The 19457-nt window shown below is 40.9% G+C and overlaps 1 pseudogene; it reads right to left on the bottom strand.

Annotated features, from left to right (window-relative positions):
• Positions 1–5004: 5004 nt before the first annotated feature.
• LOC124881852 overlaps positions 5005–19457 on the bottom strand; it is a 40326-nt pseudogene continuing 25873 nt past the window's right edge.

Genomic DNA, 19457 nt, shown 5'->3' with positions numbered 1-19457 from the left:
AAAATGTGCAATTTGAGTTAACTTGGAAAGAGAAGCCCTCCTGGTGTGCTGATGTCTCGATTTTCGGCGATCAGCTGGTAAAACGGTGGGCTGCGCCCTTAGCCACTAGCAGCTGATTGCCCCAAATCTTGAACAAAAGGGTCATAAAACTCTGAGGCGGGAACTCAGTGGAAAAACTCCAGCATAAAACTGGGACAAAGGAATGGTCAGGCCAGGAGGCCCAGACTGCAGTTGCTTTGCATGGAAAAACTTTAAAAGTCCAACTTCTAACTCCTGGCTGATTTGGGATCAGCCGGACAAAAACATGAACACACACCTTGCTGATCGCATCCGCGCTGCGTGATTCAGCACACTTGCACTGCAAATCAAAACAGCTCAGCTTCTTATTTTTCACATCCATAGTCTATTCCATTTAGTAAACTCACAAGATTTGTGATTTGTGACTAGAGCCCACTGGTGGCCATTGTTATACTAAGAACCACAAGGATTGGGGGTACTTCTCTCTGCCAGACTGATTATAACCATTGGAAAAGAGAACGGGTCGCACAGGTAGCAGAAATGGAGGGTGTGTTTGCACCTCAACCATAACTGCGCCGGTTTAGGCTAAACCTGACTCTCCCTCACTCCATCCAACATGGAGGGAGGAAGGCAGAGGTAAAAAAACTGGGGAGTGTTGTTTCTTGTTGTATTGTGTGAAAGGTGGGTAACTTTAAAATGGGCTAAGTCAATTCAATCGAGTCATACAGATTTCAAGTCAGGTACATGCTTTCCAATTAATCCTAACCATCAAACCTTGGCTATTTTTTAGACTTCTAAGAAATAATGGGACCAGTCTCAGACTAAAACAGTAACCAATTACATTTGTCTGTCATTCTGGGCACGTATTTATCAAACTTCCGAAAGTGAAAGTTTTGTTTTAAGTTTTGAGAATTTCAGTATTTCAGTGGCTTTTAAGATATTAAAAGCTATTGGATTTTAAGGTGTTTGGAAGGGTTACCTTTCAGCTTAGAGGGGCATTATTATTGTGTGACTTTTAGCAACTAATTCACCTATTGCACATAACTTTAACATAGTCAGAGATAAATAGCTTATTTATTTATATTTGCTGACTAGGTGACATTGAGTAAAATCAAAAGGTTCAAGTGAGCGCAAATAGCCCAATGTGAAGGCCCATCAGCTTCATCGCCGGTTATTTCCAGCCATTGGAAGGCTTCTTTCCATGCTGGATGGATGCCAGACCTCCGATTCTTCTGCTTGTTAAGCCCTCCAACAGCAGAAATGACATCCTTATCTTGGACTGACACAGTGCTAGTACTGGCTGCAGGTCGGTCATTTTGCTCCTCGCCATTAGTGGAATGAAAGTCACCTGATTTGTGCTTAGCAGCTACCGTGGAGAACGCCTTGATATGATGCCGTTTATACCCACCCTTTGAAGCTGACATGATTTTAGACCGTTAGCGGTCACACAGGGTCATATGGTGAAAGGAAGCAGGAACAGGCTCAGCGCATGCGCAATAGCCGACATAAAAAACACACGAAGGGATCCCAGATGTCAGTCAAAGGGCCGATATGCTCATAAAACATTTGCGCATTTTTTCAGTTTAATGGTGACAACTTTTGCTGGTGAGAACCCTGATGCAGTACAAAAGAAATAAGGGTAAAATGAGTATGAATACCAGTGCCCGTAATGTTAAACTTAAAGGCAATATTTCTGTGCGGTTTTTGGAGAGAATATTATATTTTTCTCAGAGTCAGATGGTGAGCGAATGCAGGCTACATGAGATGCTTGTGACGCCCTCCCATACTTTTTACTTCTCCGCACTAGTTAAGGTGGGACTGAACTTTCCTTTTATAATAGGTTTTCTTTGTTCTACTTAAGTCCATTCTTAACAGTAATCTTACGAATTATTCTGGTACATTTGAGAAATACGGGACCTGGTCCCCTGCCCTGTCAATGTCCCCAGGTTTAAGATTTATGTCATTTTTCTTGTAGCACAATTCCTTTTGATACCTCATGCCATGCTTTGCTGCTACCAAATGTTGTGACAACTTGTTGATCATAAAGCTCAAGTCTGGTCTATAATGTCATTATATAGATTATGCTGCCAACTACTTCACAATAACTTTTAGGATCAGCAGACTGACCTTCATTTTCAAATTTCATTTTGTTTTCATATTATCTTGGTTTTCAGTTAGTCATGTCATCTCTCCAAGGTTGTAGTTATGCATCTTTTCTGGGTAATGTTTATGCAATCCTTGGACTTTGTGAAATCAATGCCCAAGAAAAGTTTGAATCTAACAGCCAACATTTCCATCACACTTTTGAGTATTTGGCTATCACTCACTGCAATAATAAGGTCATCAACCCAAATAATCAATCAATCAATCAACATTTATTTATATAGCAAAAGTCCATTACATGTCAGTATATAAAAACAAGAAGATAATGAGACAACAAGTAAAAGCGAAGAAGGAAAATATAAATAAATACAGTGGAGAGAACAAGTATTTGATACACTGCCGATTTTGCAGATTTTCCCACTTGCAAAGCATGTAGAAGTCTTTTAATTTTTATCATAGGTAATCTACATACACATAATGCTATTTAGGATATAGTTTCAATCTCAAGTAAATACAGCCAACCTATATTATGGGTCTAACATTGTTTATGAAATAATATCCAATACTGACATCATCATTTGAAAGTAATTACTGAATAACAGTCAATAGCTAATAGCTATAATGACAACCCATTTGCCGATAATCAGCATTGGCTTCAACAAAAACAGTGGCAGCCAGCAAGGCAGCATCTTAGAGACCATTACTGCTGGTCTGGCACCCTGTTGGACCCTTCGGTGACGGAACTACCATTTCTAGTTGCTACTGCCACAAATTGAGCTTGCTGCCTCTTCGATTCTAAGGACCGACCACACGAAAAACAAAACTAAGTTAATCTACTCATATGTGTGCCGCAAAACGCCACATTTCTGTCCATCTTGGGTCACCATAAGCACTTCCGTTATCACTTCCATGTCAGCCTTGGAGTTGGTACAATCCCTTTCCGTTACATTTTGTCATTTGTAAATATGTTTCTGAACTTGTAAAAGTGTTTTCTGAAATGTAAATTTGTTTTCTCAAATATAAATTTGTTTTCTCAAATGTAAATTTGTTTCGTGTCTTGTCAAATTGGTTTCTGAAATGTAAATTTGTTTTGTCAAATGTAAATTTGTTTCGGTACTTGTAAAAGTGTTTCACTTCTTGTTAAATTGTTTTCTGAAATGTAAATTTGTCTCATACCTTTTCTCCCATTTCAAACAGTTCTCCGGGTTCTTTTAGCTTTCCCGTTCTGATGGGCTAAATAAGGGGCTGATGTTTTGTCTAATGACGTTTTTTTACTGAGCAGTGACTGAAACTCAGATAAGACTCAGTTTCATTATCTGATCTGATACATTTGATTTTCCCATAAGGTGAAACATCAGCAATTAACTTCTCTGTACCTTTAACAGTGTTACTTTTAGCTTTCATAAAAAAAGTAAATCAGAAGCACAATCATCTGTGGAAGCTAAGATTTATCTGAAAGCATCTTTAGCGGCTGATTCTTCAGGTCGAGACAGATCTACATGTACAAGTTCAAGTACACCTTTAGCCTTTTCATAGGGTCTCTACGCCTGTTTATGACACTGCATATTTCAGATGTGACTTCTCATTTTTACATTATCATTACATCTATAACACGTTGTTATGGTTACAGTGGCCTAAACCAGGCATTAAAATTAATCAATCTCATCTCCATAGAGTCGCAAATCATTACAGTTTGCCCACAGCCTTGTCAAAGTTTTACACCAAATGCCCTTCTGGCCGCGGGAATCGAACCCGAGTCCTTAGCGTCAAAGACGCGGGATTAACCAGCTGCACTCATAAATATCGAAAGTCTTACCATTTTGTTGAGGAGCCGCTTCTGTCTTTGCAGTTGTCGCTCCTTGGCCAGTAGCAGCTTTGACTGAAAAGATGTCCAGTGAAAATGATGGCACTTCAGAAACATCTCCGTGAAAGGTTTAAACTCACCAGGAAGACAGTTTAAAATCGTTGCGGTCAGCAGGCGTTAATCAAAGTTTCTCACGCAATATGTAGCACTGACAGCAGTGTCTGCGCTGATAATATAGCCCGTGACGCTGTCATTTCTACATTGTTTGAAGAGATGTCAACTTCGTATACAGAGCTGTAACCAGTGGCTTCCCCGAACCAGTGTAGTTGTCTCTGGGGATCTGCAGCGCCTGTCTGTCGTCATCCGCGGCGTCTCTCATAACCAGGGAAAGGCTCTCCTTATCCAGAATTGAATTTGTTCCGCACACACATCTTCATTTTTGATGGCCTCTTCTTCTGCGCCCACAGCGAGTTGTTTCTGCTATTATATAGTTCTTTTCAAATCGAGCAAAAAGTGGGACAGATACCTGCTTTCCCACAAGTCATTCAGTAGTTCTATTAATCTCCGTCAAAACATAAGCGGTTTCATCAGCTTCCAAAGTTTATAACCTGTTAAAGCTGCCATGTCTAAAGGGCTGCAAATGCCGGGTAACAAACGGAGGAAATACACACAGCCTGAATTAGCTGCACCCCAGAGCGACCTATGGCAATTTATTGAAAATGTATTGAAAATTGCTCGCCTGTGTTTAACTCCACCCACAACAGGAAGTTAACAAGAAAATGATTCAACAATATGTTTCCTGCTAAAGTGCCAGGATCTAGCACCTCTTGATATTTGTAGAGCACTATTAACATACTCTTAAATCATAACATTAAAATCACCTATCTAACGGTCCAAATACGGAATTGGTACTATTGTGCTTTAAAGAACCTCTCAGCTGATATTTAGATTTTCCCTGAAATTAAAGAAAATGAAATCATCAGACTTCACACAGTTGTCAACTTAGGACTCTGTTTTATTGAAAACATGACAAGGAACAGAACAAACATGTCCAACAGGTTTAATAAATGTCCTTCCCTTTTATTACCCACTATTCCAATCTTTACAGGCAAGCTATTTAACCTGCTGGAATATCTTTACTAGATAAAACAAACAGCAGATAGCTTTCATCAAAACATATAGTATAAGTTTAAACAAGCTCTTTTGTCCCAAAACAGATTTACTTTCTAAACGTCCTCTTTGTCAGTGAAATAAACGTGTCACTGCAGATGTCCTGAGTGGTCCAAAGTACTTTGTAAAAGTTTTTACCCAAATAAATAAGTTTCACACAAAGGCCAGTAAAAAAAATTAGGTTGCTATAGCATGACCTGAAAACCCCAAACTATTACTATTAATACCATTCCAGCAAACTTGAAGTTATCTATAGTTCTTGCAGCATTTGAAGATCTCATTTTTACATAAAGATGCATTTAGGAAGAGACATGCAGGAATGATTTCCAAGCTCAGACCACACCAACATCTGCAGAAGCTACTAAGCTTAATTCCTTTAATACCTGCAAATTTCTATGAAAAACCTCATCATAATAAGGCTGCAGGAGAACTGGATTAAAGCGTTTGTCTCAATGACATTTGGGCATGATCTAACATAAAGACTGAACCACCACCATTTGGAGCACACCAAAATACCAGTGGAAAGATGCTTAACAATTTTTGTTAAGCATCTTTAATTCCAGAACAAATTGTTAAGTTGGTTTACTTTTATACTTTTTGAATAACCCCAGAGCCAATATGGGTTTCAAGAGAGCCAAGATTCTTTATTCTTTGCAACACTACCGGACAGGATTTAGCATGCAGTAGTTGTTCGATGGATAAATGTAGAAACCTGGATAAACATGGTCATTGAATTTAGTCTTAAAGGTGTAGAGGTGTTCTAATTTGTCACATGACACCTTGTAAAAAGATAGAGTGCCACCGTGCATATCCAGATAGACTCCAATTATTCTGCAACCACCAGGAGGAGTGGAGACTTTCCATGTGTTGCCCTTGTTCTTTGCCTCAAGCCCACCATATTGGCCAAAGTACCAAGACTTGTCATTATCCCCAAAGTATACACCTTGTCTTTCAATGGATTTGTATGCAACACCTACACCATAGAAGCCTCACTCCACTCCACCTCCCAGTAGCAGCACCCATGCAGCTCTTCGTTACACAGCACCTGGGGTTTATCAAACCTATCTGGGTGACTGGGATAATTCTGTCATGCAGTACATGTTGCCTTTTTGTTTTCCTCTGAAAGAATGAGATTAGAATTTGTTGTGTTCGGGTTCAGAGTCAAATCCCAGGCATCTGGTGGAAAGACGAAAAGACAATCTGTAAACAAACACTGAAAGGGAATTTATGTTACATCTTGTTGAATATCAATGTTAATTTATCTTAGACAAGATATGAAGAGAAGAATGACACTAAATAAAAGTTTTTTTCGACACAGGTACAGTTGAGTTTCCAAATCAGCTGACATTCTAGCAGAGAGTAATTCTTGTTTTTTGTGAAGCTAAAAGTATCATGAATCACTTAGGTAGTCAAAGTAGAACAAACCAGAGGATGAAAACAGACTCAACACACAGGATATAGACGGTAAGTGAGGTTTATTTCTAGGGTAGGCTTGCCTAGGAAACTAAGTTGGAGTAGTCCAGGAACCAGGGGAGGAGGCCGGAATCCAGGAATCCAAGGAGAGAGTGCTGATGGTGAGTATATTTACAGTGCAGTCCTTAGGAGGGAATATTACCAGGTGCAGGCAGGCAGGTAGGCAGATAGGCAGATAGGCAGGTCGACAGGTAGACAGGCAGGTAGCCGGGCAGGTAGGCAGACAGGCAGTCCACATAACAGAGGTTATGTTCCAGCAAAGGCCTGTACCAGCAGCTGCCTTAAGAAGCCCCGTGAGCTCATCAGGAGATGAGTTGCAGCTGCTGATAACGAGCTGCCAGAACCAACCAGGAGGAGAGGAGCTGAGATCCTACAAAAAGTAGGCCTACAACTTACACCAAATGAGATCTTCTTTGCTTCTTATTGTCTCCACTGCAGGGACATCTGGCTTTGAAAAATCCTCTGAGGCCAGAATGCCTTGCTTGTAATGGTAGATGCTTGCTCTTTGATATTTGGGGTTTTTTAAGGCTGCTATAAGGAAACGAAATTTGACACTGGCTTTCAATCCTTTGACCATGCTTTGCATATCTTGGGCTTTGTTCTTGAGTTTGAATTTCAGTGTGTCTGAATAGTACCACTGATCACATTTAGGTGCGGCAGAGGCATTCTTGGAGCTTTGCAGATCGTGCGAATGAAGGGAACTCTTCAGCTGGTTAAGGTATGGGTCACCATTCTCCAAAGAGGTGAACATAAAACACAGAGTATGCACCACACCTCGAGCAAAAGCTTCTTTTTTCAGCTGGGACTCACTGGAGATTTTAATGCCCTCCATTGCATCTAGACATCTTGAGTGCATCTGCTTCTGCCTCTTTGTCAGACATCCACCTGTCTAAATTGTCATGACTGAATGGTGACTTGTTTCGGTCATCAAGCAGTTTTTCAACTGAGCTATCGTCTTCTTTTCCTGCACGGATCAAAGGAAACTTTTTCTTCATAGTATCTCTGAAGTTGTTTTCATACTTCTTGCAAAGGTCCGAAAATTTCTGCAAACTGTTGTAAATTTGGGGAAAGTTCTTAAGTGCTGTAACTTCCAGAATGTCATTGCATCTCATTTCAAAGTGGCTCAGATCTTCAAATACATTTTGTGCTTTAGTGATTAGGCCTTTACAGATTTCCCCAGTCACTGCAGCAGCACTGGGATCGTATGTCTTCAGAGGCATCAGAGAAACCTTCACTGGCACAGAATTATTTGTATCTTCTCGGAGCATCTTCGAAAGACTGATAGACTTTAAGTGCATCTTCAAAACTGGTAGGATTATTTTCAAGAAGGAAGTCTCCATAGAATTTGCAAGAGATTCTGTTAAGAAGGGAGTTTTCTTTTTCACTCAGCTTCGTTGAGATTTTGCCCTCAACACTTAATTTAGGAATTTTACTTATTGCACCCTCCAAGGTGCCCTGGAAATCCTGAACTTGAGTAGACTGTAACTTCTCAATGTCAAAGACAAAAAAAGCATTTGCGCTTGTCACTATATGTGTTGCCATGCTCTTCACTTCTTTGCTGAGTTTTCCTGCGCTAAAGGCTTTACTTGATGTCATGGACAATTTAGAGACGTAAGGTGTGGCCTTGTACTGAAGGATCACTCTGCTCTGATTTTTAAACTTTTTGTCGTTCAGATACTTGGCGGAGCCACTGACGTCAATTAGACCACTAAAGAAACTTGCTTTAAGAGAAGCTTCAAGAGAGAGGACTTTTCTTCAAGAGAATCAGAGGAAATAACTTGAAAAGAACTGCTGCGCTGCTCGTCTCGCCTCTTGTTATCCTCCAGAAACTTATTATCCCACAGTGACAATCCTGGGGCAAATGGAAAGCACCATGAGTATGTTAGATTAATGACAGCATTTTTTTCAATCAGGCAGGTCTATTCAAGCACAAAGAATCCTCAACCTCCTGTAAATTTCTGTGGTTAGGTGTACCTGGCTGTGTTGTCCCTCATCTTTTGTCCCTAAAACTGACATAATGTCCAACAGCTTGAAAGGCTCCATTTTTTTAAAAGTAATTTTTGAACCATCTTTTTCCAAAGATTGTGAAACAGTGCAGGAACGTTTATTGTAGTGGCTGTGTTTAAATCAGTTTATAGAAACCATAAATTCACAGTTTACACATTGCAGATTTAAGCAGAACTGGGTGAAAAGCACAATGAAAAGTGCAGTACTGAAACTACAAACAGAGCCGGAGTCATGAGGCTGCTTAAACTGAAATGATACCTTTGCACCATGATCAAACATACCAACATTGTGGACCAACTTTCAGTATTAGCATGTCTCACACTACCCCACATAAACAAATGTTTTGTTCTGCAATAGTTTGATCAGGATCCGGCCAACCATACATGCTCTTCATACTGTCTCAAGCATATTTGTGTTTGTGCGTTCAAATGTAATTGTGATCAAACTACTAAGAAATTATAGATATTCATATTTTTTGTGGATGGATCCTAACCAGGTTGTAGGTAGAGCTTCAAAATGCAAAAAAAGAAAAGCAAGAAAGGGATAAAACAAACAGAGAAGGTAACTTATTAAAATCTTAAAAAGATCCTGAGGATGATAGTGACAAAAATGCAAAGAGGTGGACCCAGGAAAACTGCACCAGCACTGAGCATGAACATAAAAAAGAAAGGGTCTCTGACCATAATGAAGGCCCTAACTGATGCTGACCGCAAGACGACAACTGCAAGAGGATGACCAAAGTGATCACAAATTAATTCTAAAGGTAGATCTTCTACCATAACTAAAAACTTGCTCTTTTGAACATTGGATGGAAACCATAACAATGGGACATCAGTGGATATGTAATCTACATGCAACAATGAAGAAGGATGGATCATTAACATTTTCCTCTTATAAAATAATGGAGTCTCTGGTGGTGCACGGGTGTCAAACTGCACTGGGCTGTTGGGAGACATTGCATGTGGTATCCCTTCTTCCGTTGTCTGTCCAGTTATTACTGGATCTTTCAACAGGACAAGTGCAGTTCACAACATCATTCAAAAACAGATGTCAGAAAAGGCATCTTCATCATATGAGGCTGTGTTCTCACCAGCCTACAGGTAGCACTCATATCAAGCATGCCTACCATGCTTGATATGAGTGCATCAAGTGATGAACAGCTTGTTTGAGTTATAGACTGGTTTAAATCATTTTGCTACTCTATATTTTTGTATATTCATTATGTTCCTTCTTTTTTACTTTTAAAGCTTTACTTACAACCTGGTTATGATCCAGCAATGTGACTAACAAATATTTATTATTTCTTGCTTTATGATTGTACATACACATTTATGCACCCAGGAAACTATTATTCTTTGAGCATCTTACATATTTATTACATCAATAAAGCTCAAATGCAGGAACATAGTTTCTTATGATCTGTATATCTGTATAATGGTGAAATTTCATAGACAACTTTCCACAGAGATGTTGAGGAACAAACCGCAATTTGAAATAAAAATCATTGTTACATTCTGAGTGATTTCTACTATTCTTTTACTTAAAAATGCCCATGGTACATGGACCAAGCTCTTTGTCTCAAGTGCCTTATGTCTAACAGTTGATTTACATCAGAGAATTTAAGTACACCCTTTCATCAAACATTTTGACAGGTGGGCAGGACTTCCGGTGAGGGCGGGACTTCCGGTGGGGGCCATGTGGGCGCCATGTGGTTGCCATGTGGGCAGGAGGTCACGTGGTCAAGCAGGTGGTGTGTCCAAGGGGGGCGTAACAGTGGATGCTGATTGGTTGTCGTCATTAGGGGCAATACCTTAAATGAGTCAATTAAAACACAGGGGTGTGTTTGTTATAAATAGAACAAGACAAATATGGTATTATCGGAAACTGTTTGGCATCAGCACCAATTAAAAATAGAGGGGGTGTGTTTGTAAGCATCGTTAAACCTTGAATAACCCAATGAAAACAATAGGGCGTGCCTTAGTGTTTACTTTAAATACAGAGATAAAACTCTGCACTTTACATGCAGCATTCGTTGGAAAAAAAAGAACACCCGTTCAACAATGGCTAGAGTTAAGAGAGTTTATCGTCAAGCGGAGGAGAAACGCAACGCATGCCAAGATGATGATGATGAACAAGCAACTGCATCATATACTTCCTCAACGGAGATACCTATCGGAATTCCCGTCGTGACATACTATACCGATGATGAGGATCCAACATCAACTTCAACAACCATGGTTGAAAATCAGACCTCGGTTCGGCCAAGAGGTATGTCAGTTCTGTGCGAAACCCCAGTGACCGTCTACCAGTATTCATCCCGTGAATTGAATGCTCCTAAGAAATCAACATACTACATCTGCAGGGTACAAAGACCCCCGTTCAAGACTCTGCAGGAAGAATGGTCTTTGGAGCCATATGGCCTGGTTGGCAGCTGGGGTTATATTTTCATGTATGAAATAGGAGAGCTTTGCCTGTATCAATTGGATCAAGATGAGGTATTTAATGGATCATTGGCTCTGTGTACACTCACCCACAGCGACTGGGCTGTGTTAAAGCTTGCAATCCCGCACCTTAATGATAGCCCTGAAACAGTCTCAAGGCAGGAGAGGGAGGAAGAAGAAGAAGAAAATGAACTGTCTCCTCGACCTGTAAAACGGGCGAGAATGTTTCATATACCATCCGATGTTGAAATAGCTGAGAGAGAACCTCTCTTTAGCGCAGTGTGGGGGTCAAAAACCACAGCAAATGGCCGCTGGTCTTTTCGGGCAAGCAGACGCAGGAACAACCGGACGAGTCCCTCAGATCTGTTTGTGTTGGAGGCTTTCAATCAAGACTGCGGCGTATTCAAGACAATGTTGGCTCTGCCGTTTGAAGCTTGGGCAGAGAAGATGAGTGAAATTGGACATCGTCTTTTCGACCTTTTCCAAAAGTCACGAAGTTGGATCGATGTCATGTCAGTGAAAAAAACGCTGACGTTTCCTGTTTTACGTTTAGAACGAACCCTCTTCTGAGGACACGCCCCTTCCTATGATATATATACGGGGGGATAACTGCAAGCTCACAGACACTGAGAATCGTATCATGAGAATGAGTGGACCGACACCATACAGGGATCTCTACAACCACCGAGCAGAGATCCACTTCTCTCCTGAGCACGATGAAAGCTTCAACATTGGACCATATCATCCGCCTTCCCCTGACCTCTTCTCACCATCCACCTCAACATCCTCATTCTCAGAGAACCACTACAGTCCTGCATCACCTACAGGATACAACATGAAATATCTACCGCTTTCTCCAGACCTCTGCTCACCATCACCGCTATTCATGGCTGAGTCTGTAGACGCGAATGTCCTGCCTGAAGACATGAAGGTGGTCGTGGAGGAGGAGGTAGCCACCGGCTACTCACCCTCTACCGAAGCCCCTACACAAACCCTGGAACCGATGGAGGACCCTCAGCCTTCAGCAGAGGATGAGAGTAACCAGGAGGACGAAATTGACGGTTGGTTCTCAACCACCCTCATCAATACGGTGAAAACAGCGATACTTCATTTATTCAACATAACCTCTTTGAACTATCTCAGAGAAACCTGCTATGGATGTATAACGAACCACCCAAGCCAGCGTCAACACCATTGCCTGGAGGTACTGGGGGAGGATTATTACCAAGTCAACTTTCAACGCATCGTACGACGACTCATAACCCCCAAACTCATTCCTGCTATTCAGAATCTTCTGGTACTTCGAAGCATACAAGCGGATGACTTCAGAGTGAAGACGATTGCCAAGACGGTTTTATATGAACTGAAATCGGTACAAGGCATCCACAGTGCAATAGCGCACGTTTATGATCGCATGGTCGATGAGAAACATCTCAAACAACTTAACTCTGTTTCAGAGTGCTATGGACTGACAAACTGATCTCACATGTTTGATGACTTGTTGTATCTTTTTTTTTTTTTAGTATTCCAGTACTTTAGTTAATCTGCATTATATGATTTTTCTTCTTTTTTCTTTTTACTATTAAATACAATTAAAGTAGGAACATAGTAACCTTTTCCCAAAAGTGTTGTTTAAAAAGCTAGTAGTGTTTGAATTCATCTGCATTTAATCTGATTTTGTTTTCTGGTTGTTTTTTGTTTATATTAAATACAAAAATAAAATAAAAAAAATAAGGATAAATCTACCCTCCTGTGTGTTTTTTCTCATTATTTAACAAGTAATCGGCAGAGTGAGCATAAGGCAGAGATGGCAGGAAGACGGCTGATGAAGAAAGTATATTATAGCCCTTCAAATCCGGGAAGTTTTGGGGGTGTAGATAGGCTGAGGAGGGTTATGCAAGATGAAACGGGAAAGAAGGTTGCGGTTGAAAAAGTTAAAGATTTTTTATCAGGAGAAGATACCTATACTCTACATAAACCTGCAAGAATAAAGTTCCCGAGAAACAGAGTTTTTGTCACCAGACCATTGAGGCAGTTCCAGGCTGATCTCTGTGACATGCAAGCTCTGGCCATGGAAAATGATGGTTATAATTATTTATTAACAGTCATTGACATCTTTTCAAAAAGGGCGTATGTACGAGTTTTGAAGAGGAAAACAGCCGTTGAGGTGGTAAAGGCATTTGAATCAGTTTTTACAGAAAGTCAGATCCCCAAAAAACTTCAGACTGATGCCGGTAAAGAATTTTTTAACAAGAAATTTAAAGTTTTAATGGAGAAACACGGTATTGAACATTTTGCCACAGCGAGTGAAGCAAAAGCTTCAGTGGTCGAGAGATTTAACCGCACATTAAAAACAAGGATGTGGAGATATTTTACAGCTAACAATACCCGGCGGTACGTCGATGTACTGCAAAACCTAGCTAGAAGCTACAACCATTCCTACCACTCCAGCATTAAAATGAGCCCTATGGAAGTGACCCCAGAAAATGCCTTTCAAGTGTTTCAGAATCTGTATGATGTCAAGTCCAACAGATATTGCAAGGACTCAGTGACAACGTTTAAACAAGGGGATCTTGTCAGAATATCCAAGGTCCGTGGAGTGTTTGACAAAAAATACGAACAGAGTTTTACGGATGAAGTGTTTACAGTGTATGACCGGATACCCCGATCTCCTCCTGTATACAAACTCAAAGATTTGGATGGAGAACCTATCGAGGGTTCCTTTTACGCTGAGGAACTTCAAAAAGTAAAAATATTTAACGACAAGATGTATCAAGTGGAAAAAATATTACGCACGGTGGTGCAGTTGGTAGCACTGTTGCCTTGCAGCAAGAAGGTCCTGGGTTCAATTCCCGACCTGGGGTCTTTCTGCATGGAGTTTGCATGTTCTCCCTGTGCATGCGTGGGTTCTCACCGGGTACTCCGGCTTCCTCCCACAGTCCAAAGACATGCCTGTTAGGTTAATTGGTCACTCTAAATTGACCTTAGGTGTATGAATGAGTGTGTGCATGGTTGTTTGTGTGTTGCCCTGCGATGGACTGGCAATCTGTCCAGGGTGTACCCCGCCTCTCGCCCGTAGACTGCTGGAGATAGGCACCAGCTCCCCCGTGACCCACTATGGAATAAGCGGTAGAAAATGACTGACTGACTGACCTATCGAGGGTTCCTTTTACGCTGAGGAACTTCAAAAAGTAAAAATATTTAACGACAAGATGTATCAAGTGGAAAAAATATTAAAACGACGTACGGTCAAGGGAGTCAAACAGGTTTTTGTAAGCTGGAAAAACTGGCCTGAGAAATTCAACAGTTGGATCAAGTTTGATGAACTTCGAAACGTATAAAAAAGGTTTGCACTAAACCTCACAGTTGACACAGCATCATGAACCGTCAGGTAGAGGATGATGGCTTTTACGTTACTCTTCCATCTAATGCTAGCATGGAAGTGTTTAAAAATAATACCAGTTCAAGTTTCCGTGTAAATTTAGCTCAACATATTGATTTAGAAGGCCAATGGATGGTTGCATTAGCCGAGATTTCATACCCTCATACATGGCATAATTTACCGGATTATGATGCCTACTTTGAATGGAGGAAGGTTGGTGATGTGGAGATCAATACGCAAAGGATCAGAAGTGGCTACTATAACAGCGTTATTCAACTCGAGACAGAGATGGAAATGTTTTTCAAAAAATTGAAATCGGGTTTACGCATTAAATTCAGCAAAGTTCAAAAGAGATTTGCATTTCAAGCAAATAGTCCGTATGAAATACGCTTCTTCAGCACTCGTGGTTGAACGTGAACATTTTAATAACCATGAAATAAGGAGACCTTTTACCATACCGCCGCTCTGTCCAAGTAACGTTCCAGATTTAGCAGCATTCTATACAGACATCATGCGTATTATAATTGAATTAGCCGACGCTGCGAGATCGTTAACCAGACGTAACGACGTTGTGCAGCTGGAATTAGTGGGTGAAAATCTCAATCGTCACATCACATTTACTGTTACAGATGATGGAAATATGATCCTGCCTGCTTTCGAAAACTTCCTCAACGATTTAGTACAATCGAATGCAAATATACCTGTAGATAATAACATGGAATTTGTTCTTCAGGTTGTTAATGACCCAGCAGGAGGTTCTAAGCGTAAAGCTGCAGGAACGTTAGACTGTGAACTGTTTAATAAGAAAATGCGTCATTTGTATATTATAAACAATACCGGTAATCAGTTATGTTTTGCAATCAGCCTCGCACACGTCTCTGATCCTGAGCTCACGGATCACCGTGCTGTAGAACTAGGGAGGAGATGGCAGCATCAGGCAGGCCTCGATGAGCAAACAGCAGTTACTTTTAGTGATATTGGTAAATTTGAAACCATTCTGAAGAGAAAAATTGTAGTGTTTCACAGAACCACGGGCTCTACTGCTCTGTGTAAATTTGAGACCAGTTTCCCTGATCGTTCAAACCCTCTGTTTTTGCTGTTATTTCAAGGTCATTACTATGGGATAAAAAATCTCAAAGGTTTTATGGGGTGCAGATATATCTGTAATTACTGTTACGCCAGCTATCAGAATGCCAATACACACCATTGTGAAGGTTATTGTCCAGTGTGTCGAACATATACATGTATGCAAGAGATTAGCAATCCTGTAAGCTGTGCAGGCTGTCAAAGAATCTGTCGTAATTCTTCATGTTTCAGCAGACACAGGGAACCGCGCATCAGAAATAGTGCTGAAAGGCCTATGAGTGACTGTGAGTTGGTAAAACTGTGTAAAGTATGCAAACGGATATACGTTATTCCAATCAGTAAACCGAATAAACCACACGTGTGTAACGTAAAATGCAGTATTTGCGGTGAAAATGTACCCCCCAGCCTAGACATTACATGCGATGATCATAAGTGTTACATTCTGCCTTGCAGTGCAATTAATCAGCTTGATGATAAACTGATTTTTTATGATTTCGAATGCCTCGTCAATGAGAGCGGCATGCATACCCCCTTTCTGGTCTGTGCTAAAACGTTGAAAGGTGATGAATGGTACGCTTATGGACTGAATTGCACCCAAAAATTTCTCCTGCATTTCAGGAGGCCAATGTACAAAGGTTACACCTTAATAGCGCACAATGCGCGGGGGTACGATGGTTACCTGATTCTCACAGCAATGCTGCAGTTAGGCATTAAACCTCATATCGTCATGGTAGGGAGTAAACTTCTCTGTTTAACCGACCCTGATTACAGGTTAAAATACATTGATAGCCTGTCCTTCATGTGCATGAAGCTTAGTGCCATGCCGAAAGCGTTAGGCTTTACCGATCAAAGCAAGGGTTTTTTTCCCCACCTATTTTCCTCTGAACAACATCTCCAGTATGTGGGGCCTTTTCCTCCTCCATCCTGCTACGCTGTAGAACGCATGAGTCTTCAAGAACAACAGGTGTTTAGCAGCTGGTACAGAGAAGCGAGCAAAGAGGTCTTTGACTTTAAGAAAGAAGCTATTCGTTATTGTAAAAATGACGTTGAAATTCTTTTTCAAGGATGCTTAAAATTCAGAGACGAGTTCTTTAAGGAGACAAGTGTGGATCCGTTTAAAAGTATCACAATAGCATCAGCCTGCATGAAGGTTTTTGTAACCAATTTCCTTCCTCCTCAAACCTTAGCCATTCCATCACCTCTGGACTACAGACGTAGCAGTAAAACGTTCTCTAGCGCGTCCATTCAATGGCTCGGCTGGATTGCAGACAGCAGAGCCATATTTATCGAGCATGCATTAAATAGGGGTGAAAAGAAAATCGGGCCATATTCAGTGGATGGGTATGCAGAGATTAACGGTGTCAAAGTTGCGTTTGAATTTTACGGCTGTTTTTTCCACGGCTGTAAAAAGTGTTACATGCCTCATGACAAGTGTCCGTTGAGAGGGGTCGCATTTGAACAGTTTTACGCAGCCACTGTTGAGAGAAGCAAGGTGTTACAAACTGTGTATGGCCTTCGTCTCGAAGTCATATGGGAGCATGAGTGGATTGAAATGAAAAAATCAGACCCAGGGGTGATCAGCTTTCTTGAGAACGTTAATGCACCCGAACCGCTATCCCCCCGGGATGCGCTGTATGGTGGACGCACCTGTCCTATGAAGTTGAGGTACACAGCGGAACCGGATGAAACTGTACACTATGTGGATTACACATCTCTGTACCCTTATGTAAACGCCAACTGCGTTTTTCCCCTCGGACACCCCACCATCATTTACAAAGATTTTGATGACCCCAGCAGCTACTTCGGTATAATCAAAGCTGTGGTCTACCCACCACGTAACCTGTTGTTCCCTGTTTTACCTTACAGAACATCCCAAGGTAAACTTGTGTTCACTCTCTGCCGCTCATGCGCTGAATTAAATAACCAGTCAGGTCCCTGCATGCATAATGATCAAGAAAGAGCTTTGATGGGAGTGTGGGCGAGTGTAGAACTCTGTAAAGCGTTGGAGTGTAGTTATCGTCTTGCTAAAATCACAGAGGTGTGGCATTTTGAAAAGAGAAGTGATACAATCTTTAAAGGTTACATTCATTGCTTTTTAAAGGGTAAGCAGGAGGCTTCAGGCTATCCGTCTGAAGCAGTGGATCAGGAGAATAAGTCAAAGTATATAAGCGACTACAAACTACATCAGGGCATCCAATTAGACCCTGAGAAAATCGAGATGAATCCTGCCAAAAGGCAGGTTGCAAAATTGTGTTTAAACAGTTTTTGGGGGAAATTAGCGCAAAGAAGTGATCTGTCTCAGACCACAGTCATCACTAACCCTGAAGACTTTTTCAGCTTCATGTTCTCGAGTAAATACAGGGTTAACTATTTTCATTTTTTCAACCCTGAAATGTGTGTAGTGCAGTGGAACTACAGCAAACGTGTCATATATCCACCAAGTAAGACAAATAATGTGTTTATAGCAGCATTCACCACCGCTTATGCACGTTTAAAACTTCTCAGCAGCATGGAGAAGTTACAGGACAGATTGATTTATATTGACACGGACAGTTTGATTTATGTGACAAAAAGTGGTGAAACTCCTCTGGAATTGGGGAATTATCTGGGTGATCTTACTGACGAGTTAGATGGTGACAGCATTTCGGAGTTTGCATCGACAGGACCCAAGAGTTATGCATACCAAACTAAAAACCGTAAAAAAGTAGTGATACGTGCTAAAGGCATCACTCAGACGCATGAATGCAGCGAGAGGGTCAATTTTGACAGCATCAAAGGGCTGGTCGAGGGCTACTTACAGGGGTCAAGTGAGGGTGTCATTGAAATCCCTCAGCACACGATCAGGAGGGATAAAAAGAGATTCCATTTGACAAACGCGACATTTCTTAAAAAGTTTCGACTGGTGTATGATAAGAGACGTCTTTTTTCTGACGGGACAACTCTGCCTTTCGGTTATTAGAGTTGAAGAAGAAATTAAATAAAAAGTCACATGGATTTACAGGAGATTGATTTTGATCCTAGATTTAGAGCCCCTTTCTCATGTATGATAGTTGGACCCAGCGGCTGCGGGAAAACTTTCTTTGTAAAAAGTATTTTACAAAACTGTAATCATGTCATGGATATTGTTCCAGAAAATATTGTATGGATTTACACATCTTTTCAACCGATGTATGCTGAATTGCAGAAGATGAATAAAAATATTACCTTTGTGGAAGGATTGCCTCATTCTTTTGAAGATGAAAACCTGTTTCCTCCTGATCAGAATCATCTGATTATTCTAGACGATGTTATCGCTCAAGCCTCAGATGATGAAAACGTGATGAAGGTCTTTACCCAGTTTCGTCACCATCGTAATATGAGTGTTATGATGTTGACTCAGAATGTTTTTCATCAGGGAAAGTTCAGTCGCACTATTAGTTTGAACTGTAATTATATGGTGTTGTTTAAGAACCCGAGAGATAAGCTGCAGCTGAATATACTGGCCCGCCAAATGTTTCCATCTCAAAAGGGTCTCTTCTTGGAGAGTTTTGAAGACGCAACGAGAGAAGCTCATGGATATTTAATCATCGATTTTACGCCTACCTGCCCAGAACATTTCAGACTGAGAACGGGGATACTTCCTCAGCAGTGGCCTGCTGTGTACGTACCCAGAACAAAGTAAGTCATCATGTCTGCGCGTATAAAAAGGAATTTACCATTATTCAGAGCTTTGTACCAGGCCTGTCCACAGAAACGTAAAGATATTCTCGCACACTGCTCTCCCAACTTTATTCAGGCTCTGTGCGAGATTGCACTGAATATCCTAAAAGGTAACATTAAACTATCACCCTCTCAACACCGACAATTGAAGAAACAAAGAAATATCATCAGATTGTTGGGTGATAAAAGAACCGGGATAAAAACTAAACAGTTGGCTCTCAAAAAGCAACGAGGTGGTTTTATTCTCCCCATCTTAACGGCTCTTGCACCCTTG

This window comes from Girardinichthys multiradiatus, chromosome 15, assembly GCF_021462225.1.
Source record: "Girardinichthys multiradiatus isolate DD_20200921_A chromosome 15, DD_fGirMul_XY1, whole genome shotgun sequence".
NCBI lineage: Eukaryota > Metazoa > Chordata > Actinopteri > Cyprinodontiformes > Goodeidae > Girardinichthys > Girardinichthys multiradiatus.
Note: the sequence above shows the minus strand (reverse complement) of the source record. Positions and strands in the feature narration are given on the sequence as shown.